At 46.9% G+C, this 25,602-nt stretch overlaps 1 protein-coding gene and 1 long non-coding RNA gene across 2 annotated transcripts in view; both read right to left on the bottom strand.

Annotated features, from left to right (window-relative positions):
* Positions 1–9,481, bottom strand: part of LOC141194353 (uncharacterized) — a 383,546-nt gene extending 374,065 nt beyond the window's left edge. Inside the window, exon 1 of the mRNA XM_073662260.1 lies at positions 9,444–9,481. The gene's annotated coding sequence lies outside the window, so the exon portion shown is untranslated. The remainder of the gene's footprint in view (positions 1–9,443) is intronic.
* On the bottom strand, positions 582–1,134 carry LOC141194337 (uncharacterized). The gene is made up of 3 exons (XR_012267093.1): positions 971–1,134; positions 764–887; positions 582–680 (listed from the first exon to the last, which is right to left on the bottom strand). It is a non-coding gene; the product is annotated as an uncharacterized lncRNA (long non-coding RNA).
* Positions 9,482–25,602: the final 16,121 nt, after the last annotated feature.

Raw genomic sequence — 25,602 nt, 5'->3', positions numbered from 1 at the left:
TTCTAACTTGTCAGCACATTCTACGTACGCTGTCATCTGGGCAGGTAACGGTCAGCATCTTCTAATTCCAGGGGGTAGGTGGATCTTTCAGATTGTAAGTTCCATAGAAAAGAGCTTTCACAATTTCCCCAAGTAATTAGAACATTTTTCATATGGAGGCGAATGTTATGCTCTAGCGGCAAAATGGCGATCACACGATTATGATATGGCCAGACTACATCACCGATAAAGCAGCCATAGCTGGTGACAGAGAAGAATCTGTGACTTCTCTGCATTTAGTGGTCACTACTCACCTGGGTAGTCATATGTAGGAATCTCCTCTTTACACCACTCATCACCCCTCACATATGTGTCTGTAGTATTAATATGGGTCAGATCTTCACCCTGAAACAAATATTGTAAAAGTCACAAACAGATGGAGAAGTCCCATTTATGATCAGCTCTAATCCTGCCATCTCCACCGTCCTCATTACACAAGTATAAAACATATAATACTGGTGGATAAAACAAGACTGAACACCAGACCATCACAGCCGTCTACACATCATAGGGGAGATCTCATGACACCTTCTCTCCGTCTACCTGATGATCCTGAGGAACACTGGGATCTTCTTGTTTTCAGTCCTGTGGAAGAAGAGGACGGGGACATCTCTCTGGTGTTGTCCTCTTACTGGATAGATCTGGAGGAAACACATACAGGGACTGAATTCATTCTTTACATACAGATAATTATAGGCCGTGTGTATTTAGTCCTGTCTATTACCTGGTGATGTGAGGGGCTGGGGAACCTCCATCATGACGCCCTTGTACAGATCTTTGTGTCCTTCTAAATACTCCCACTCCTCCATGGAGAAATAGACAGCAACATCCTGACACCTTATAGGAACCTGACACATACAATGATACCGTCATCCCCCCAATCCCTTAATAGTGTTACTGTATAATGTCCCAGCATTCCCAGCAGTGTCACCTCTCCAGTCAGCAGCTCAATCATCTTATAGGTGAGTTCTACGATCTTCTGGTCATTGATGTCCTCATGTATCAAGGCTTGAGATGGAGGCCCTATGATTGGGCTTAGGGGTCTTCCCCATCCCTCAGACACAGGATCCTGACAGCGCTCACTAGAGGTCTTCTTCACTACTGTGTAATCCTGGTTATGGAGAGACACATTAATAAATCTCACTATAGACATTTCCAGAGTCCTCACCTCTCCAGTTCTGTCCATCTGTTATTCCCATAGATAAGAATGATGTAATGTGACGCCATCAGAATCTCTCACCTCTCCAGTAAACCGGAAGATGATCTCTAGGGTGAGGTGTAATATCCTCTCCGCCATCTTGTCTCTGTCCATATCCATCCTTGATGGGTGATTCACAAAAATTCTGTCAATATAGAAGATGTCCACTGAGAGGATCTGATATTGTAGTGACCTAAATAGGAAGACAATGAGACGATGGAACATCATAAAGAATTCCGTGTAATAATACAATTACTGGACACAATAAGGGGAAATATATCAGGAGATAGAAGGTGTAGATGTTGTATTCTCTAGTCTTGTATGGATTTGAACATAAGTTGAATTGCAGAAAAAGACATCTCCTCCATGCTCCCAATCACTGGCTAAGTTGACCACTGCTTAGCCAACTGATTAGCGGTAGCTGTAATCACAAGTACGCAGGAAATACAGAGACTGGTGGGGGACCCAAGCAGCAATGGTATTCTTATTGGTTTACAACATTCTGCTTTTTACCCTGTCATGTACTAATGAAACCTATATATTTTAGGCCACAGACAACAAGCAGTTTCTTCCTCGGAGTCTGCAGCTGAATAAGTTTCTCATAGACTTATCTTCCATAACGTTAATTATCGTCTCATTTACCGACATTGGAATCGGCATTAGCAATACTGCAGGAGATATTCATTACACGTGACATGAGAAATAACTACTTCATGATGAGGACGACATCTTCTACTATAACTCCAGAAACATATTTGGCCAGAGTCCTTCACTGACTACATCACCACTAGTCATCTATATGAAAGTTTTCCATCTTTCCCCGGCTGTAATCTTTTTATCAAATTAGATCTCATGTATAAAAGTTTGCTTGTAAGAACACCAACACAGGAGTGATTTGAAGCTAATGTCTCCATGTACGGTGTTTTTTTTTTCTGGATAGGTCATAGAAAATATTAAAAATCTCTGAAGTTAATCGCCTCCCTCCTTCCCTCTGTCATTTGCAATCTGAGCTGACACTCTTAGGTGGAGGATTGTACAAATTACACTGGTCAACAAATTGTAACTTTTTTTCTGTTTCCTGTTTTAAAATATGTTGTCCATGTATTTTGAGGCGCTGATTTCAGAAATGTAAATCAGAATTTCTGTAGCATGTACCATTCCCGAGATAGTTTAAGTTTATGATTATAATGATAAGGACAGTACATAATAAATTGGCACTTATATTAAACTTTTTATTTCAGAAGCGTATTTTTTGTAGAAATAACCAATAAAAATTCATAATATGGACTGTCTTTATTATAATATACAGCACTTAGTCCTGTCCAATCATGCATTGCATTAGTTGTGCACTCTCAGGCACGTCCAGACACAACCGTCAGACTTTGGTAGCATTATATAATAGCAGCAGTAACGACGCTGTAATCTTCATGAGTTTCTTCTGTTTTGAGAAAATTTCATAAAGGAGCAAAACTGTTTAATAAGTAATGAGTTGTAGAATATCGCGTCAATGTCGCAATAGTAATGAGCTCTTTTGTTATATATGTGGAGATTATACCCTTAAAGCCCAGAAAAGGAGTATAACTGCAGTTGTTAAGAAGGCATAGGAGTTATATTTTGGAGGCTAAATTGGTGACCAAGACAGAGCAAGGGCTACTCATATATGCTGCTCATCTTGCGCTACGAGTTTGAGGTCTTGGCTGAAGGGTGTGCGACCATAGATGCCGTTTGTCATTCCAATGATTGGGAGGGAGCAGAAGGACCATATAACCGATTGTTACTTCTGCACGATGAATGTATCCGGTTTTTCCTTCTAAGAACAGGAGGTCTATTGAATATCCCAACCTTGCTTCTGCAATTTGACCAGTGGCGCACGATGAAAGTCTGCCAGTTCCAAAACCACCGCCGGTGTGGAGAATAGAAGAGGGCGATGAAATAATGGTTGATTCATTAGAGATGGAACCTGCTGCTGATTCAGATTTCGAACCATCAATATCAACTGCTCCACGTTTAATATCTCAAGCAAGACTCAACGATCTGGTCAGAGATTTGGGTTTATCAAAGAGTCAGGCAGAACTACTTGGATCAAGGTTGCAAGGGTGGCATCTGTTGCAGCCAGGTACAGAAATCTCAGTATTTTGCAGTCATCATGAAGATTTAACCAAATATTTCAGTCAACCTGACTGTCTCACTTTTTGCAGTGATATTACTGGATTGTTTTCTGTCCTTGGAGTTGACCATGACCCAAGGGAATGGCGACTGTTCATTGATTCATTGGCCTTAAGTTTGAAGGCTGTCTTGCTACACAATGACAATGTCTACTCTTCGATACCTATCGGACATGTCGATCAGTATGAAGGAGACCTATGAGAATATGCAGATGCACATTCAATACTCAAGGTACAAATGGAATATATGTGGTGATCTCAAGGTAGTTGCAATTTTATTAGGTTTACAGATGGGATACACTAAGTACTGTAGTTTCCTTTGGGAATGGGACAGTCGCGCAAGAGACTCGCACTATATCAGGAAGGACTGGCCACTACGCAATAAATTTATTCCAGGGCAGAAGAATGTTAAACACGAACCATTGGTAGATGAAAAGATGATATTCCTTCCACCTTTGCACATCAAACTGGGATTCATGAAGAACTTTGTCAAAGCAATGAACAAGCAAACTGAAGTCTTTGCTTACTTGCGACAGAAGTTTCCATGCATCAGTGATGCCAAGATAAAAGAGGGTGTTTTCATTGGCCCACAAATCCGAGAGCTAGTAAATGATAGTAAGGCTAAGTGCCCACGATGCAGAAATGCTGCATATTTTTTCCGCATCTCCCTGGCAGGAAAAAAGCATGCGGATTTTACATGCGTTTTTCCTGCCAGGTAGAAGCGTTTGTCAAGCGTTTTTGCATGCATTTCTGCATGCGGGTTATCAAGCACTTTTCCAAGCGATTTTAGCATCACTTGGAAAAGTGCTTGACAACTTGATCACACTATATAAATCCATGCAACCGGCATGGATTTATATAGTGTGACCAAGTAATAGTTAAAAAAAAAAAAGAATAAGAATGGTAAAAAATAAAAAATAAAGATTATACTTACCTTCCGATGGCCCCCGGTATCCTCAGCGATGCGACCGGTGTGTTGGGCGGCTCGCGATGGTCTAAAAGGACCTTCCATGAGCCGCCCAACACACCGGACGCATCGCTGAGGAGACCGGGGGCCACCGGAAGGCAAGTATAATCTTTATTTTTATTTTCAATTCTTTTTTTCATAGGTACTATCGGTCTGCTTGAAAAACGCATAGTGGGCATGCAGCCTTTCTTTGATGGTCTTCTGCATGGTGCAGAACATGTAGCATGGTCGGCCTTCAAGAAAGTCGTTTTCAACTTGCCAAACTATGCTGAACAGCCTAATCAACATGCAGGCCGTCCCTTGTGAAGTAAGAGGATTAAAGTAAACACCTCACAAGATTTTCCAGTAAGACAAACAGCTGACAGTCTCCAAGACTTAGACAAGAAACTAATACCAGTAAGAAATTGAATGTGGCCGAACAGTGAATCAGCTTAATTAACATGCAAGAGCTTCTTGTAGGGAAAAGACTATGAGGGTGTGTATTGTGCATAGTCAAAGAGTGCAGATTAACCTATCTGTTCAGACAGGAAAAGGTCTATCAGGGATAAAAGGGATATCTCACACTCTTTAGAAATAGCCATGGTCACCCAGCATACACATTCCTTTCATCAGCACAGCTTCAGCAGTCAGGATGTCTCCAAATGAAAATATAGAATATTGGAATATACATAAATCCAATATTAATTAGAAATACATTTCCAGCACATGGGCTAGCCAGAGAAAAGGATACATATTTTCTCATAACTGTAGCACCTCTGCCAATGAGTCATAAATGCACAGTGGACACATGACTGACAACAGCTATGCCATTTTTGGTCTCTAAGTAAAAATAAAATCCTGATGGAAAATATGGTGCCAATCTACAACTTCTGCGATCATCCAGAGAGGCGTTATCACATAAGTTGGGGATTCCATAAAATCATGAAGTGCTGAGACAAGCCCACATCCTGGCCCATGTATGAGAGATACACATCATGTATGCAGGAACCCCCGTTCACGAAACGGCCATTTGAAGTGCTCTCCTTCAGCTAAACTGAATCGTCTCTGCTATCGGTGTAGTAAGTTCTCTTCTTAATCCCTTTTATTTTCTGTAACTGTATATGCTGTAGGTACTGTGGGAGTATTTTATCTAGAGACTTAATGACCGCGGTCACCGCTACGACCCGGCCTAGCCAATGCTAGCCCCTGTTTCAGCTAGATGTGTGTCCTCGGACACACATTCATACCAACATAGTAATGTAGGTTGAATAAAGACCTACAGTAGGTGCATCCAGTTCAACCTTCCTTATCTTTTTATACATCCTAAAATCTTGCTTGCTTTTGCGGCTGCTGCTTGACATTAAGTACTGCTGCTTGACATTAAGTACTGCTGCTCAGCTTACTTACAGAATACCCAAGTCCTTTTCCTGTTCTGTAGTCCCAAGTATACTTCCATATAATGTATATGCAGCAATAGGATTACTCCGACCTAGTTGCATTACTCTACATTAAACCTCATCCGCCAAGTGTTAACCCATTCAGTCATCTTATCCAGATCGTTCTGCAATATCATAATGTCAAGATCAGATTTTAATATTCTGCATAGTTTGATGTCGTCAGCAAAAACTGACACTTTACTCTCAATCCCATCCCCAAGGTCATTAATAAAGAGGTTAAAAAGAATCGGTCCTAGTACAGATCCCTGCGGCACCCCACTGCTGACTATATCCCAAAATGTAGTACATCCCTCTACACTGTGTTCCAAATTATTATGCAAATAATATTTTCTCAGATTTTCCCAAATTACCTATATGAAGTGCAGTCATTGTAATTTTCCAGTCAAATAACTATTAGAGTACAATTGAAAGGTTTTTGTACAAACTGCCTATGATAACAGTATATTTTTTAAAAAAATAAAACACTCAAACTGCACTCAAAATGCATGTTCCAAATTATTATACACAGCAGAGTTTTCAACCTTTTCATTTTAATAAAGAACAAAAAAATGGTCATTTTTGCAATTATAAGCATTAGCAGGTTATTACAAACTGAAATCAAACAGTTTTCACCTCAAAACTTTATTCTAGGTGATGTCACATTTGCACATAGGACCCCTTGTTCGAAAGGAGCTTCTGAACTCTCTCGTCCATTGAATTTGTCAGGTTTTGGATGGTTTCTGCTACAATTGTTTTGCATGAGGATAGAATACCCTCCCAGAGCTGTTGCTTAGATGTGAACTGCCTCCCGCCATCATAGACACTCCTTTTGATGATGCTCCAGAGGTTCTCAATGGGGTTAAGGTCAGTGGAGCATGGGGGCCACACTATGCACACATCCTGCATAAGGGGCATAATGGGGGCATTACACTATGTGGGGGCATCATACATCCTGCATAAGGGGCATAATGGGGCATTACACTATGTGGGGGTATCACACTGTGTGGGGGCATCATACATCCTGCATAAGGGGCATAATGGGGGCATTACACTATGTGGGGGCATCATACATCCGGCATAAGGGGCATAATGGGGGCATTACACATCCTGCATAAGGAGCATAATGGGGGCATTACACAGTGTGGGGGTATCATACATCCTGCATAAAGGGCATTACACTATGTGGGGGCATCATACATACTGCATAAGGAGCATAATGGGGGCATTACACTGTGTGGGGGCATCATACATACTGCATAAGGGGCATAATGGGGGCATTACTCTGTGTGGAAGCATCATACATCCTGAATAAGGGGCATAATGGGAGCATTACACTGTGTGGGGGCATCATACATACTGCATAAGGGGCATAATGGGGGCATTACACTGTGTGGGAGCATCATACATACTGCATAAGGGGCATAATTGGGGCATTACACTGTATGGGAGCATCATACATCCTGCATAAGGGGCATAATGGGGGCATTACACTGTTAGGGAGCATCATACATCCTGCATAAGGGGCATAATGGGGGCATTACACTGTGTGGGGGCATCATACATCCTGCATAAGAGGCATAATGGGGGCATTACACTGCGTGGGGGAATCATACATCCTGCATAAGGGGCATAACGGGGGCATTGCACTGTGTGGGGGCATCATACATACTGCATAAGGGGCATAATGGGGGCATTACACTGTGTGGGGGCATCATACATACTGCATAAGGGGCATAATGGGGGCATTACACTGTGTGGGGGCATCATACATACTGCATAAGGGGCATAATGGGGGCATTACACTGTGTGGGGGCATCATACATACTGCATAAGGGGCATAACGGGGGCATTACACTGTGTGGGGCATCATACATACTGCATAAGGGGCATAATGGGGGCATTACACTGTGTGGGGGCATCATACATACTGCATAAGGGGCATAATGGGGGCATTACACTGTGTGGGAGGCATCATACATCCTGCATAAGGGGCATAATGGGGGCATTACACTGTGTGGGGACATCATACATCCTGCATAAGGGGCATAACGGGGGCATTACACTGTGTGGGGGCATCATACATCCTGCATAAGGGGCATAACGGGGGCATTACACTGTGTGGAGGCATCATACATCCTGCATAAGGGGCATAATGGGGGCATTACACTGTGTGGGGCATCATACATCCTGCATAAGGGGCATAATGGGGGCATTACACTGTGTGGGGCATCATACATCCTGCATAAGGGGCATAATGGGGGCATTACACTGTGTGGGGGTATCATACATACTGTATAAGGGGCATAATGGGGGCATTACACTGTGTGGGGGCATCATACATACTGCATAAGGGGCATAATGGGGGCATTACACTGTGTGGGAGGCATCATACATCCTGCATAAGGGGCATAATGGGGGCATTACACTGTGTGGGGGCATCATACATCCTGCATAAGGGGCATAACGGGGGCATTACACTGTGTGGGGGCATCATACATCCTGCATAAGGGGCATAATGGGGGAATTACACTGTGTGGGGGCATCATACATCCTGCATAAGGGGCATAATGGGGGAATTACACTGTGTGGGGGCATCATACATCCTGCATAAGGGGCATAATGGGGGCATTACACTGTGGGGGGCATCATACATCCTGCATAAGGGGCATAATGGGGGCATTACACTGTGTGGGAGCATCATACATCCTGCATAAGGGGCATAATGGGGGCACTGTGTGGAGGCATCATACATCCTGCATAAGGGGCATAATGGGGCATTACACTGTGTGGGGCATCATACATCCTGCATAAGGGGCATAATGGGGGCATTACACTGTGTGGGGCATCATACATACTGCATAAGGGGCATAATGGGGGCATTACACTGTGTGGGGCATCATACATACTACATAAGGGGCATAATGGGGGCATTACACTGTGTAGGGGCATCATACATCCTGCATAAGGGGCATAATGGGGGCACTACACTGTGGGGGGCATCATACATCCTGCATAAGGGGCATTACACTGTGTGGGGGCATCATACATCCTGCATAAGGGGCATAATGGGGGCATCACACTGTGTGGGGGCATCATACATCCTGCATAAGGGGTATAATGGGGGCATTACACTGTGGGGGGCATCATACATCCTGCATAAGGGGCATAATGGGGGCATTACACTGTGGGGGGCATCATACATCCTGCATAAGGGGCATAATGGGGGCATTACACTGTGGGGGGCATCATACATAAGGGGCATAATGGGGGCATTACACTGTGGGGGGCATCATACATAAGGGGCATAATGGGGGCATTACACTGTGTGGGGGCATCATACATCCTGCATAAGGGGCATAATGGGGGCATTACACTGTGTGGGGGCATCATACATCCTGCATAAGGGGCATAATGGGGGGCATTACACTGTGTGGGGCATCATACATCCTGTATAAGGGGCATAATGGGGGCATTACACTGTGGGGCCAGTAAAGGGGTCCTGTACTATGAGAACAATACGTTTCCTCCTTTCTGTCTCCATAGTTGGGTCGTATGTATCTATTACAGGAAACATAACAACAACCTTATGATTCTTATAAGAGTCTCCGTGCTGAAGGGGTTAATGCCCCCTGCGCCCTGTAATGGGGGTCTCCACATACCTCCACCTGCAGAGCCGCCACCACATATACGGCTGCTCTGTGCGCACAGGAGCTGTGATGAGGTCACAGGAGGGGAGGAGTCAGGGGTCACATGATCAGGGGCCTCAGTGGATGCAGGACTCTGCTGTGCTGGTTGTCATGGTGCTGGATGAGCTGAAGTTTATGTGTGGGGTCAGGAGGGGTTTACAGTGTGGATGTAGCAGAGCCGTGCGTGTGTACGAGGTGTACGGAGCGGAGCCGCGTGTGTACGAGGTATACGGAGCAGAGCCGCGTGTGTACGAGGTGTACGGAGCAGAGCCGCGCGTGTACGAGGTGTGCGGAGCGGAGCCGCGCGTGTACGAGGTGTACGGAGCAGAGCCGTGTGTGTACGAGGTGTGCGGAGCGGAGCCGCGCGTGTACGAGGTGTGCGGAGCGGAGTCGCGCGTGTACGAGGTGTGCGGAGCGGAGCCGCGCGTGTACGAGGTGTGCGGAGCGGAGCCGCGTGTGTACGAGGTGTACGGAGCGGAGCCGCGTGTGTACGAGGTGTACGGAGCGGAGCCGCGCGTGTACGAGGTATGCGGAGCGGAGCCGCGCGTGTACGAGGTGTACGGAGCGGAGCCGCGCGTGTACGAGGTGTACGGAGCGGAGTCGCGCGTTTACGAGATGTACGGAGCGGAGTCGCGTGTGTACGAGGCGTACGGAGCACATATGGGGTATCAGCGTATTCAGGAGAAATTGCACAACAAATGGTGTGGTGCATTTTCTCTTTTTCCTATTCTGAAAATGCTAAATTTGGGCATAAAACAGAAGTTTTGTGGTAATAATAAGATTTTTTATTTTCTCGGCTCAACGTCATAAACTTCTGTGAAGCACCTGTGGGTTCAAGGTGCTCACTACATATCTTGATAAATTCCTTGAGGTGTCTAGTTTCCAAAATGGGGTCACTGGTAGGGGGTTTCCACTATTTAGGCACATCAGGGGCTCTTGAAACGCAACATGGCGTCCGCTACCGACTCCAGCCAATTTTTTGTTGCAAAAGTCGAATGGTGCTCCTTTCCTTCCGAGCCCTGCCGTGCCCCAAACATTAGTTTTCCACCACATATGGGATACCAGCGTATTCAGGAGTAATTGCACAACAAATTGCATGGTCCATTTTCTCATGTTAGATTTGTGAAAATGCAAAATTTTGGACAAAATACAATTTTTGTGGGAAAAAATAAAATGTTCATTTTTTTCCCATTCACATTCCATTAGTTCCTGTGAAGCCCCTGAAGGGCTAATAAACTTCATGAATGTTGTTTTGAGCACCTTAAGGGGTGCAGTTTTTAGAATGGTGTCACTTTTGGGTATTTTCTGTTATATAGACCCCTCAAAGTGACTTCAAATGTGATGTGGTCCCAAAAAAAATGGTTTTGTAAATTTTGTTGGAAAAATCGCTGGTCAACTATTAACCCTTATAGCTACCTAATAAAAAAAAAAAATTGGTTCCAAAATTGTGCTGATATAAAGTAGACATGTGGGAAATGTTATTTATTAACTATTTTTTTGTGAAATATCTCTCTGATTTAAAGGCATAGGAATTCAAAGTATGAAAATTGTGACATTTTCGAAATTTTCGCCAAATTTCCACTTTTTTTTTCACAAATAAACGTAAGTCATGTCAAAGAAATTTTACCAATGTTGTGAAGTACAACATGTCACAAAAAAAAAAGACAGTCTCAGAATCAGGGGGATCCGTTGAAGCGTTCCAGAGTTATTACCTCATAAAGTGACAATGGTCAGAATTTTAAAAAAAATGGCCTGGTCACTAACCTACAAAAGTGGCTCAGTCCTTAAGGGGTTAAACGGAGTATAATTATTATAGTGCCACTAATTCCTTGGCGCTTTACATGTGTAAAAGGGTATACATAGCAAACAACGAGTACAATAATTTGAACAAAAATTAGTCACCGACTGGTACAGGAGGAGTGAGAACCCTGCCAACGAGGGCTCACAATCTACAAGGGATGGGTGAGGATACAGTAGGCGAGGGAATATTTGACACGTTCCCTAAAAATTTCTGGATTAGTATCGCAGTAATATCTGATATATATGACGACCACGGTTTTAGGTACTGGCCTTGTAGTATGGTATTGGTCAGCAACCAAGTGTGAATAGTTTGGAACAACACACAACTGCCAGACTTTAAATGGAGTATAAAGAACGCCTTGTAACCACAACACATGGCTCTGCTCCGTACACCTCGTACACGCACGGCTCCGCTCCGTACACCTCGTACACGTTAAGCTCTACTACGTACGCCTTGTACACGCACAGCTATGCACACCTCGTACACGCACGGCTCCGCTTCGTACCCCTTTTACATGCTGTGACGGATCAGCTATTGGGTAGGCGCAGTTTCACACAGGAATGCAGCCTGCAGGTTCAAAAACAAACTGGTGGTTTATTAAATGTCCATAAACCAACCAGGAAAACAAAATATAACAGTCTTTTTTCTAGAACAAAAAGGTATAACAGAACAAAGCTCAAAATAACCCGTCCATATGCAGCACGGCTTCAGCCGTTTAAATGTAGTGCTTTTCTCTGTCTCCAGAAGACTCTGAGCAGCGCATGCAAGGTCTGCTCACCTTGCACAACACACAGTACACTGAGACAGGTGCAGCTGTCTTAACCTTCCGTCAGGGGCAATATGTTTCATAACGAGTTTAGGGGCATTGTGCATGTCAGGCACAGGCTAGAAAATTGGCTATATTTTCCTTTTTTTAAAATTTCAATGCTCTAAAAGTGATCAGTTACCTTAATAAGAATGTAATAAATGAGAATACACATAATCACACAGCCTTTAAAGTTAGGAAGGTACTGGGAGGAGGGTGTTTCCCAGACAAACCACTGAAAATAGAGAAATGAAACTAAGTGAGCTGCGCCTGTCAGATCAGTTGCCCCTGACGGAGGGTTAAATCAGGCCTTATAAGACCTGGACTGGAGGTAAGTGAGCAGCTGTTCCTCTCCCTCAGCTTTTTCAGCTGCTTGTAAAACCCGGCACTTTAATCAGGGCCCATTAACTCCCTCTCAGCACTATGTGTGCTGGAGCCTGCTTCTTCGGGTCATACATCACCGAAGCTTGGTACTTCGGGGACACATACCTCCCGTCCACGACCTGTCCGGTAGCAACCTTACATACCCCCCTTCTACCCAAAGCGGGGGCCTTGGCACCTTCTGCCACCATACAATAGACCCTTGACAGGGCATCAGCATTCCCATGTTGTTTCCCAGGCCTATGCTCTACCTGGAAACTAAAATCTTGAAGGGCTAGGAACCATCTAGTTACTCGGGCATTGTTCCCCTTCTTTTCTCACATTCACCGCAGTGGGGCATGGTCCGACACTAACCTGAACCTTCTACCTAACAGGTAATATCTCAGAGTGTCCAACGCCCACTTGATGGCTAAACATTCTTTTTCCACTATAGAGTAGTTCTTCTCGCATGTGGACAGTTTCCGACTGAGGTACATTAGAGGGTGTTCCTTTCTGTTAATCTGCTGGGACAAGACTTCTCCCACCCCAACATCCGTTGCATCCATCTGGACCACAAACTCTTTATAGAAGTTGGGTGCCACCAAGACTGGCTGTTTACAAAGGGCCAGTTTCAATTCCTGGAAGGCCACTTCAGCTTCCGTGGACCACTTGGCCATAGCTGACTTCGTCCCTTTCAGCAGATCCGTCTGCTATCAGGGCAAAGTTAGGGACAAATCTTCGATAGTAGCCCACGATGCCTAGAAATGCCCTGACCTGCATCTTCGAGAGGGGCTGTGGCCAGTTCAGGATCGCCTCAACCTTATTTATTTGTGGTTTTATTTCCTCTCTACCAACCACATAGCCCTGATACTTTGCTTCCTCAATCTCCATGGCACATTTCTTCAGGTTGATGGTAAAGCCGCCTTCCTTAGGGTGTCAAGTATGGCTTGAACTTTTCCAAAAATACTTTACCAGTCCTGGCTGAATATGATGATGTCATCAAGGTAGTCTGCTGCATACTTTTTGCGGGGTGCTAAGATCCAGTCCATGGCTCTCTGGAAGGTGGCCGGAGCTCCCTGCAACCCAAACGCCATCCTGACATATTGATAACATCCGTCTGGCATCGAGAAGGCCATCTTCTCCTTGGCCTCTTTGGACAGGGAAATTTGCCAGTATCCTTTGGTGAGGTCCAGGGTGGTGATGTAGCGAGCGGGTCCTAGCCTTTCAATAAGCTCATCTAACCTAGGCATTGGGTAGGCGTCGAACTTCAAGACCTCGTTCAGCTTCCTATAGTCGTTGCAAAACCGTGATTCTCCATCTGCTTTCGGCACTAAGACTATAGGACAGGACCAGCCACTCTTGGACTCCTCAATGACTCCCAGGTTCAGGATCCGCTTCACCTCTTTCGAGATCACCTCTCTGCAGGCCTCTGGTCTCCGATATGATTTTAGGTTGACACGAACATGAGGCTCTGTGAGTACTTCATGCTCTATGACAGGGGTCCTCAAACTTTTTAAACAGGGGGCCAGTTCACGGTCCCTCAGACCATTGGAGGGCCGGAATATAGTTTTTTTTAAAAAAACTATGAACAAATTACTATGCACACTGCACATATCTTATTTTGTAGTAAAAAAAAACAATACAGGAACAAATGCAATATTTAAAGCGAAGAACAAGTAAAGTTAAATCAACCGGTATTTCAATAGGTAGGTAACTGTACCCAATAGGCAGCATAGGTCCTCAATAGGCAGGTAAATGTCCCCAATAGGCAGCATAGGTTCTCAATAGGCAGGTAAATATCCCCAATAGGTAGGTAAATATCCCCAATAGGCAGCATAGGTCCCCAATAGGCAGGTAAATGTACCCAATAGGCAGCATAGGTCCCCAATAGGCAGGTAAATGTCCCCAATAGGCAGGTAAATGTTCCCAATAGGCAGCATAGGTCCCCAATAGGCAGGTAAATGTCCCAAATAGGCAGGTAAATGTCCCAAAGAGGCAGCATAGGTCCCCAATAGGCAGGTAAATATCCCCAATAGGCAAGTAAATGTCCCCAATAGGCAGGTAAATGTCACCAATAGGCAGCATAGGTCCTCAATAGGCAAGCTGTTTCCCCCTTATAGTGCCCTATGCAGGCTGTTCCCCCCTTATTATGCCCCATGCAGGATTTCCCTTTCTCCCACCATATAATGCCCTGCACAAGATATCACTCCCCTGTCTTTATAATGCCCCATTCAGGATGTCACCCCCCATATAATGCCCCATTCAGGATGTCACCCCCCCATATAATGACCCATGCAGGATATCACTCCCCTGTCTTTATAATGCCCCATTCAGGATGTCACCCCCCCCCCCCCATATAATGCCCCATTCAGGATTTCACCCCCCCACCATATAATGCCCCGTGCAAGATATCACTCCCCTGTCTTTATAATGCCCCATTCAGGATGTCACCCCCCCCCCCCCCCCAATATAATGCCCCATTCAGGATGTCACCCCCCAATATAATGCCCCATTCAGGATGTCACCCCCCCCCCATATAATGCCCCATTCAGGATGTCACCCCCCCCCCATATAATGCCCCATTCAGGATGTCACCCCCCCCCATATAATGCCCCATTCAGGATGTCACCCCTAATATTATGTCCCATACATTAAAAAAAAAAAAATCCACTGCTCACCTCCCTCCTTGCCTGCTGCCCAGGTCCGGACTCCAGCGTCTCCGGCGTTGTCCCGCTCTGCGCTGCCTGTGACAGCACTCGGGAGGGCGCGGGATGAAGACGTCACCGCGCCCTCTGACCTGAGACGTCACAGGGAGCGCAGACCAGGAAGACAGCGGATCTGCAGAGGCACGGGGAGAGGTAAGTATCGGGCTGCCGGGGCTCTGAGAAAGCGGGGGGAAGGGCGGGCGCTGACACCGCTCTCCTCTGCCCACAGCCCGGCGGGCCGGATAGAAGTCCTCCGCGGGCCGTATGTGGCCCGCGGGCCTTAGTTTGAGGACCCCTGCTCTATGACCTGAGTGAGTCCTGGCAACTCTGAAAACAGGTCTTTATTTTGCTGTAGCAACTCTTTGCACTGTTGCTTTTGGGCACGTGACAGTGACTCTGCCACCTTGACCTCTTTCACATCAGCGTCAGGCTCAGTCACTAAACACAAAGCTTCCACGGGTTCCCTATCTCGCTATGGCTTAATCAAGTTGACGTGGTACACCTGGTAGGGCTTCCTTCTCTCTGGCTGGTGGAGTTTATAGTTGACCTCACCAACCTTTTCAACTATTTCGTAGGGGCCCTGCCACTTCGCCAGGAATTTTCTCTCCACTGTAGGTACCAGTACCCGATCCCTAGGGTTGAAGAGTCTCAATCGTGCTGATCTATTGTACACCCTATATTGCGCCTCTTGTGCTTGGAGGAGGTGCTCTTTCACGATGGGCATCACCCTGGCAATTCTCGCTTGCATTTGGGCCACGTCTTCGATTACACTCCTGTAGGGTATAGACTCCGCCTCCCAGGTCTCCTTTGCCACATCCAGGAGTCCTTGGGGTGTCAGCCATCCAACAGTTCAAAAGGGGAGAATCCAGTAAGGGACTGTGATACCTCTCTGATGGAGAAGAGAATGTACGGAAGTAGGCAGTCCCAGTCTCGGCCGTCCTTCTCTACGACCTTCTTTAACATGGCCTTGAAGGTTTTGTTGAACCTTTCCACCAAGCCATCCGTCTGTGGATGGTAGACTGAGGTCCGTAGTTGTGTGATTTGCAGAGTTTTGCACTACTTTCTCATCACCTTTGACATAAATGGGGTCCCTTGATCAGTTAGGATCTCCTTAGGTAACCCCGTTCTAGAAAAAAAATGGACCAACTCCCGAGCTATACACTTGGAGGTAGCTTTCGGATACCATGTCGCATAGTCGAGTACCACCAGGATATACTGATGCCTTCTGGGGGACTTTAACAGGGGCCCCACCAGATCCATGGCTATGCGATCAAAGTGCACCTCAATGATAGGTGACGGCACCGGAGGCGGTAGGTCAGCTGGCAGGTGGGACAGGACCTACAATAATTTACAATTTCTCGGTGACAACCGGGTCAATAGAACCTCTGGAGGATTAGTTCCTGTGTTTTTTCTACCCCCAGGCAACCACCTAACACATGTGCATGGGCCATGTCTAATACCTTACGACTGTATGTTCCCGGCACCAGCAACTGCTCGACGAGCTCCCCTCTCACCTTGGTGACTCGGTATAGCAAGTCCCCATTGACGGCAAAGTATGGGTATCTGGTGTCACCCCCGGCTCTTGAGCAACAACGTTAAGTATAGACACATTATCAAATGTCCCTTTAAGAGTTAAATCCCTGAGTTGGGCAGTTCTAAAGTTTCCCTCGGATACCTCCAGCTCAGGGATGTTGGCGTCAGGGGATGCTGCCCCATCCTCATCGCCCACAAACACACATGGGAAACTCTTCGGTTACGGCCTGCGGCGAGGTTTCTTCAGGGGTGTTCTGGCTGTCATCTGAGCAACCAGGTGTCACCACTTTCCCCCACGTCCCAGAATAATGCACAGTCCCGTCCGATTATTATCAGGTGCAACAAGTCTTTAACGACCCCCACTTCCTGAGCTGTGGTGCCACAGTCCGCATTTACATCCACCCGGGCAACAGGACATATTTTAGCGTCCCCATGGATACACCGGACACCCACCACCTTCTCAGGAACCAGCCAATGAGGGAGTTTGGCGCTTATCAGGGTTACCAAACTTCCTGAGTCCAGCAGTCCAGACACTTGCATCCGTTCACGAACACTGAGCACGCCTGAGGGCTCTCGCCGTGTTGATGAACCGCGCTACAGGCATGGTAGGCAAAGTAGGAGCAATGCCGGCCTACGCTGCAGTCCATTGGCTCAGAGTTCCTGGGCCACCGAGCAGCTATATGGCCAGGGGCATGACAACTACAACAGAGGATGGATTGGGACTGATTCCCCAGCTGCGATTCATCTGCCTCTTGGACTTTGGACGAACTCCCAGTGAAGAAGATTTAGTCCCCTTCTTTTGGAGCCCCAGAAAGGTGACCTAACCACTGCTTGACCACCCAAGGAACCCTCTACCGCCCGGTACCTCTCTACTAGGCCCACCAGGTTGTCTGCATCTTGGGGATCTCCCTGGGCAACAGTGGACTAAATCGGCTTTGGCAGAGAGTGGATAAACCAATCTATGACCACTCTCTCGACCATCTGGCTGGGGAACAAGTCTCTAGCTGCAGCCACTTCTGTACCAGGTGCAGAAGATCAAACATTTGTGACCAAGGAGGTTTGTCCCTGTGGAAGTCCCAGAGGTGGACTCGTTGTACTCTGACTGCAAGGTTATGCCCAGCCGCGCCAGGATCTCAGCTTTAAACTTGCTATACTCCTTAGAATCCTGCAGTGCCAGATCAAAATACGCCTTCTGTGGTTCCCCGATCCGATATGGCACAAGATCCTCCGCCCACTGCTCCGGTGGTAGTCTCTCACGGTCCGCCACCCTCTCAAACACGGCCAGGAACACCTCAACGTCATCCCCCGGAGTCATCGTTTGCAACGCCCCTCTCACGGTTTTCCTCACCTGGGTCTTGTCGCTTTGGCCTGGAGGTGGTGCGGCTTCACTGATACGGAGGGCCTCCACCAGGAGCGTCATCTGTTCCTACTGCTGCATCTATTGCTGTTGAAGCTGGAACTGTTGTACTATCAATGTGTTAGTCTCCTGCTGAGCTTGCTGCTGATGCATATTCGCCTGCACCAGTTGCTTTATCAGCTCCTCCATGCGGCCTTCACCCAGGACATATACGTTTTCCTGTAGCAGTCACACTGCCCCTTGGGATTTGTGCCCGCATTCTCCATCAATTTGTGACAGATTAGCTCTCGGGTAGGTGCAGGTTCACACAGGAATGCAGTCCTCAGGTTCCAAAGCAAACTGGTGGTTTATTAAATGTCCATAAACCAACCAGGAAAACAAAACATAACAGCTTTTTCTGGCACAAAAGGTATAATAGAACAAAATTCAAAATAACCCGTCCATATGCAGCACGGCTTCAGCCGTTTAAATGTAGTACTTTTCTCTGTCTCCAGCAGACTCTGAGGAGTACATGCAAGGTCTGCTCACCTTGCACAACACACAACACATTGAGACAGGCGCAGCTGTCTTAAATCAGGCCCTCCAAGACCTGGACTGGAGGTAAGTGAGCAGCTGATCCCGCCCAGCTCCTTCAGCTGCTCTTAAAACCCGACCCTTTAATCTGGGCCCATTAACTCCCTCTCAGCATTATGTGTGCTGGAGCCTGCTTCTCCGGGTCCTACATCACCGAAGCTTGGTACTTCAGGGACACATACCTCCCGTCCACTACCTGTCCGGCAGCAACCTTACAGCGCACAGATACGCACACGTCGTACACGCACGACTCTGCTCCATAAACCTCGCTCACACGCTGTTCCTTTCCCCCAGCTTTTTCAGCTGCTCGTAAAACCCGGCCCATTAATCTGTGCCCATTAACTCCCTCTCAGCACTATGTGTGCTGGAGCCTGCTTCTCCGGGTCCTACATCACCGAAGCTTGGTACTTCAGGGACACATATCTCCCGTCCACGACCTGTCCGGCAGCAACCTTACAGCGCACAGATACGCACACCTCGTACACGCACGACTCTGCTCCATAAACCTCGCTCACACGCTGTTCCTCTCCCCCAGCTTTTTCAGCTGCTCGTAAAACCCGGCCCTTTAATCCGAGCCCATTAACTCCCTCTCAGCACTATGTGTGCTGGAGCCTGCTTCTCCTGGTCCTACATCACCGAAGCTTGGTACTTCGGGGACACAAACCTCCCGTCCATGACCTGTCCGGCAGCCACCTTACAGCGCACAGATATGCACACCTCATACACACACGGCTCCGCTCAGTACACACGCTGTTCCTTTCCGTACACCTTGTACGCGAGCGGCTCCACTCCATACACCTCGTACACACACGGCTCCACTCCGTACACCTCGTACACACACGGCTCCGCTCCGTACGCCTCGTACACACCCGGTTCCGCTCCGTACACACACGGCTCTGCTCCGTACACCTCGTACACACGTGACTTTGCTCCGTACACCTCGTACACACGCGGCTCCGCTCCGTACACCTCGTACACACGCGGCTTCGCTCCGTACACCTCGTACACACGCGGCTTCGCTCCGTACACCTCGTACACACGCAGCTTCGCTCCGTACACCTCGTACACACACGGCTCCGCTCCGTACACCTCGTACACACGCGGCTTCGCTCCGTACACCTCGTACACACACGGCTCTGCTACATCCACACTGTAAACCCCTCCTGACCCCACACATAAACTTCAGCTCATCCAGCACCATGACAACCAGCACAGCAGAGTCCTGCATCCACTGAGGCCCCTGATCATGTGACCCCTGACTCCTCCCCTCCTGTGACCTCATCACAGCTCCTGTGCGCACAGAGCAGCCATATATGTGGTGGCGGCTCTGCAGGTGGAGGTATGTGGAGATCCCCCATTACTGGGCGCAGGGGGCATTAACCCCTTCAGCACGGAGACTCTTTTGGGGTCTTGTGTTGCCCCTTTATAAGAATCATAAGGTTTTTGTTCTGTTTCCTGTAATAGATACATATTATTATTATTATTTATTATTATAGCGCCATTTATTCCATGGCGCTTTACATGTGATAGGGATATACATAACAAAAGCATTTACATAATCTTAACAAAACGAGTCAGCGACTGGTACAGGAGGAGCGACGACCCTGCCCGCGAGGGCTCACAGTCTACGAGGGATGGGTGAGGATACAGTAGGTGAGGGTAGAGCTGGTCGTGCAGTGGTGTTTACTGCAGGTTGTAGGCTTGTCGGAAGAGGTACATATGACCCAACTATAGAGACAGGAAGGGAGGAAACATATTGTTCTCATAGTACAGGACCCCTTTACTGCCCCACAGTGTAATGCCCCCATTATGCCCCTTATACAGTGTGTATGATGCCCCCACAGTGTAATGCCCCCATTATGCCCCTTATGCAGGATGTATGATGCCCCCACACAGTGTAATGCCCCCATTATGCCTCTTATGCAGGATGTATGATGCCCCCACACAGTGTAATGCCCCCATTATGCCCCTTATGCTGGATGTATGATGCCCCCCACAGTGTGATGCCCCCATACAGTGTAATGCCCCCATTATGCAGTATGTATGATGCCCCCACACAGTGTAATGCCCCCATTATGCCCCTTATGCAGTATGTATGATGCCCCCACACAGTGTAATGCCCCCATTATGCCCCTTATGCAGGATGTATGATGCCCCACAGTGTAATGCCTCATTATGCCCCTTATGCAGGATGTATGATGCCCCCACACAGTGTAATGCCCCCATTATGCCTCTTATGCAGGATGTATGATGCCCCCACACAGTGTAATGCCCCCATTATGCCCCTTATGCTGGATGTATGATGCCCCCCACAGTGTGGTGCCCCCATACAGTGTAATGCCCCCATTATGCCCCTTATGCAGGATGTATGATGCCCCACACAGTGTAATGCCCCCATTATGCCCCTTATGCAGTATGTATGATGCCCCACACAGTGTAATGCCCCCATTATGCCCCTTATGCAGGATGTATGATGCCCCCACACAGTGTAATGCCCCCATTATGCCCCTTATGCAGGATGTATGATGCCCCCCACAGTGTAATGCCCCCATTATGCCCCTTATGCAGGATGTATGATGCCCCCACACAGTGTAATGCCCCCATTATGCCCCTTATGCAGGATGTATGATGCCCCCCACAATGTAATGCCTCCATTATGCCCCTTCTGCAGGATGTATGATGCCCCCACACAGTGTAATGCCCCCATTATGCCCCTTATGCAGGATGTATGATGCCCCCACAGTGTAATTCCCCCATTATGCCCCTTATGCAGGATGTATGATGCCCCACACAGTGTAATTCCCCCATTATGCCTCTTATGCAGGATGTATGATGCCCCACAGTGTAATGCCTCATTATGCCCCTTATGTAGTATGTATGATGCCCCCACACAGTGTAATGCCCCCATTATGCCTCTTATGCAGGATGTATGATGCCCCCACACAGTGTAATGCCCCCATTATGCCCCTTATGCTGGATGTGTGATGCCCCCCACAGTGTGATGCCCCCATACAGTGTAATGCCCCCATTATGCCCCTTATGCAGGATGTATGATGCCCCACACAGTGTAATGCCTCCATTATGCCCCTTATGCAGGATGTATGATGCCCCCACACAGTGTAATGCCCCCATTATGCCCCTTATGCAGGATGTATGATACCCCCCACAGTGTAATGCCCCCATTATGCCCCTTATGCAGGATGCATGATGCCCCCACACAGTGTAATGCCCCCATTATGCCCCTTATGCAGGATGTATGATGCCCCCCACAGTGTAATGCCTCCATTATGCCCCTTCTGCAGTATGTATGATGCCCCCACACAGTGTAATGCCCCCATTATGCCCCTTATGCAGTATGTATGATGCCCCACACAGTGTAATGCCCCCATTATGCCCTTTATGCAGTATGTATGATGCCCAACAAAGTGTAATGCCCCCATTATGCCCCTTATGGAGTATGTATGATGCCCCACACAGTGTAATGCCCCCATTATGTCCTTTATGCAGGATGTATGATGCCCCACACAGTGTAATGCCCCCATTATGCGCCTTATGCAGGATGTATGATGCCCCCACACAGTGTAATGCCCCCATTATGCCCCTTATGCAGGATGTATGATGCCCCCCACAGTGTAATGCCCCCATTATGCCCCTTATGCAGGATGTATGATGCCCCCACACAGTGTAATGCGCCCATTATGCCCCTTATGCAGGATGTATGATGCCCCCCACAGTGTAATGCCTCCATTATGCCCCTTCTGCAGTATGTATAATGCCCCCATTATGCCCCTTATGCAGTATGTATGATGCCCCACACAGTGTAATGCCCCCATTATGTCCATTATGCAGTATGTATGATGCCCCACACAGTGTAATGCCCCCATTATGCCCCTTATGCAGGATGTATGATGCCCCCCACAGTGTAATGCCTCCATTATGCCCCTTATGCAGGATGTATGATGCCCCCACACAGTGTAATGCCCCCATTATGCCCCTTATGCAGTATGTATGATGCCCCACACAGTGTAATGCCTCCATTATGCCCCTTATGCAGGATGTATGATGCCCCACACAGTGTAATTCCCCCATTATGCCCTTATGCAGTATGTATGATGCCCCACACAGTGTAATGCACCCGTTATGCCCCTTATGCAGTATGTATGATGCCCCCCATTATGCCCCTTATGCAGTATGGATGATGCCCTCACACAGTATAATGTTCCCACAGTATCGCCTGAGGTCCTGCAGTTGGAATAATCCCTCCGGCAATGGTTTTCCCTTTGCTTGCTCCCCTACATGTAGACCCTCGAGCATGTATACTTGCATGTAGGGGAGCAGGCCTTACTAGATATCGAGGCTTTGTACAGTAATATATCAGAGGAGTAAGATGTTTATAGAAATCGAGATCCGTAGAGTGTAGCAGACATAATGACTTCATGGAGGATCTTCTAAAATTTATTCTTACTCATAACGTCTTTCTTTTGACAGGAAGTACTTCCTCCAGCTCAGGGGCACTGCGATGGGGGGCCCCTGTGCCCCCTCATTTGCTAATCTATTCCTGGGCTGGTGGGAGGAAACCAAAATACTCAGCGATGATCATAAGTGGTGGCAACCATATATTAGGGCATGATATAGATATATAGACAACATTTTTATCATCTGGTCAAGGACGAGTGAACAATTTCTTGAATTTGTCAGGGAACTCAATATCCATAGATTGGGCCTTAGATTTATATCAGAGTTTAATTATTACCAGTTGCCTTTCCTGAATGTACCAATCAAGAAAGTACGGGATGGGAGCCAGGGCTGTGGTGTCGGTAAGCCAAACCTTCGACTCCTACTCCTAAATTTCCATGACACCGTCTCCGACTTCACGACTCTGACTCCCTCATACATGGCTCATGTTTAAGTGATAAATTTACAGTAGGACACATTTTTCTCAGCTAAAAATCTAGACCCTTAGATCAGGAATAGGAAAGACATTTATAGGACATTTCATAACTTTCCCAAATTCTTATGAAAAAATATTCCTCACAAACTGCATTGAACTATTGTACCCAATTTACTACATATTTTAGGCGTCGGAGTGGGTCCCTTTTATACCGACTCCAAATCCGACTCCACCAAAATGGGCACCGACTCCGACTCCACAGCCCTGGTTTGGACCCTAGGGACACTCATCTACCATAAACTATTAAAGTGGGATAGCCACCACCCCATCCTCCTTAAAAAAAAAAAAAAAAAACAATATCCAAGTGCTAATGTTTACAGTTGCGAAGAAACTGCTCTAATGTCACAGATATTAATATACAGGCAATAGACATAAACACCAGATTCAGGGAAAAAGGTATCCACAGTACATTTTGGATTCCGCACGATTGTTTGCAGAAAAACAGAGAGAGACAAACATTCCTCCATACCTAACCAAGAGACCAAGAAAAATATGGGATAACACAAGTAATAGGAACTTGTGACAATCAGAGTGACCATATCTTTAATATCCTCAGAAAACACTAGGATGTACTTGTGGCCGACCTGGACCTGAGGGTGCTGTGTGATCTACTCCCACAATAACTTTCAGAAAGGGTTGGTCAATTAGGGACCGTTTAGTGCATAGTTTCTAAAAAAAAAAACTGCACCCAAGGGGACTTGACTGGATAGAAGAATCTGTGGTTTATTTAGATGTGTAGAAAGTTGTACATGTACAGTGCTGGCCAAAAGTATTGGCACCCTTGCAATTCTGTCAGATAATACTCAGTTTCTTCCTGAAAATGATTGCAATCACAAATTCTTTGGTATTATTCTCTTCATTTAATTTGCTTGCAAGGAAAAAGCACAAAAGAGAATGAAGCAAAAATCAAATCATTGATCATTTCACACAAAACTCCAAAAAAGGGCCGGACAAAAGCATTGGCACCCTCAGCCTAATACTTGGTTGCACAACCTTTAGCCAAAATAACTGCGAACAACCGCTTCCGGTAACCATCAATGAGTTTCTTACAATGCTCTGCTGGAATTGTAGACCATTCTTCTTTGGCAAACTGCTCCAGGTCCCTGATATTTGAAGGGTGCCTTCTCCAAACTGCCATTTTGAGATCTCTCCACAGGTGTTCTACGGGATTCAGGTCTGGACTCCTTAGAAGTCTCCAGTGCTTTCTCTAAAACCATTTTATAGTGCTTTTGGAAGTGTGTTTTGGGTCATTGTCCTGCTGGAAGACGCATGACCTCTGAGGGAGACCCAGCTTTCTCACACTGGGCCCTACATTATGCTGCAAAATTTGTTGGTAGTCTTCAGTCTTCATAATGCCATGCACACGGTCAAGCAGTCCAGTGCAAGAGGCGGCAAAGCAACCCCAAAACATCAGGGAACCTCCGCCATGTTTGACTGTAGGGACCGTGTTCTTTTCTTTGAATGCCTCTTTTTTTTTTCCTGTACACTCTATGTTGATGCTTTTTCCCCAAAAGCTCTACTTTTGTCTCATCTGACCAGAGAACATTCTTCCAAAACGTTTTAGGCTTTCTCAGGTAAGTTTTGGCAAACTCCAGCCTGACTTTTTTATGTCTCGGGGTAAGAAGTGGGGTCTTCCTGGGTATCCTACCATACAGTCCCTTTTCATTCAGACGCCGACAGATAGTACGGGTTGACACTGTTGTACCCTCGGACTGCAGGGCAGCTTGAACTTGTTTGGATGTTAGTCGAGGTTCTTTATCCACCATCCGCACAATCTTGCATTGAAATCTCTCGTCAATTTTTCTTTTCCGTCCACATCTAGGGAGGTTAGCCACAGTGCCATGGGCTTTAAACTTCTTGATGACTCTGCGCACGGAAGACACAGGAACATTCAGGTCTTTGGAGATGGACTTGTAGCCTTGAGATTGCTCATGCTTCCTCGCAATTTGGTTTCTCAAGTCCTCAGACAGTTCTTTGGTCTTCTTTCTTTTCTCCATGCTCAATGTGGTACACACAAGGACACAGGACAGAGGTTGAGTCAACTTTA

This window comes from Phyllobates terribilis, unplaced genomic scaffold, assembly GCF_046119375.1.
Source record: "Phyllobates terribilis strain yellow unplaced genomic scaffold, ASM4611937v1 Scaffold_69__1_contigs__length_7402412, whole genome shotgun sequence".
NCBI classification, from domain to species: domain Eukaryota; kingdom Metazoa; phylum Chordata; class Amphibia; order Anura; family Dendrobatidae; genus Phyllobates; species Phyllobates terribilis.
The sequence above is the reverse complement of the archived record's forward strand: the minus strand, read 5'-3'. Positions and strand labels throughout refer to the sequence as shown.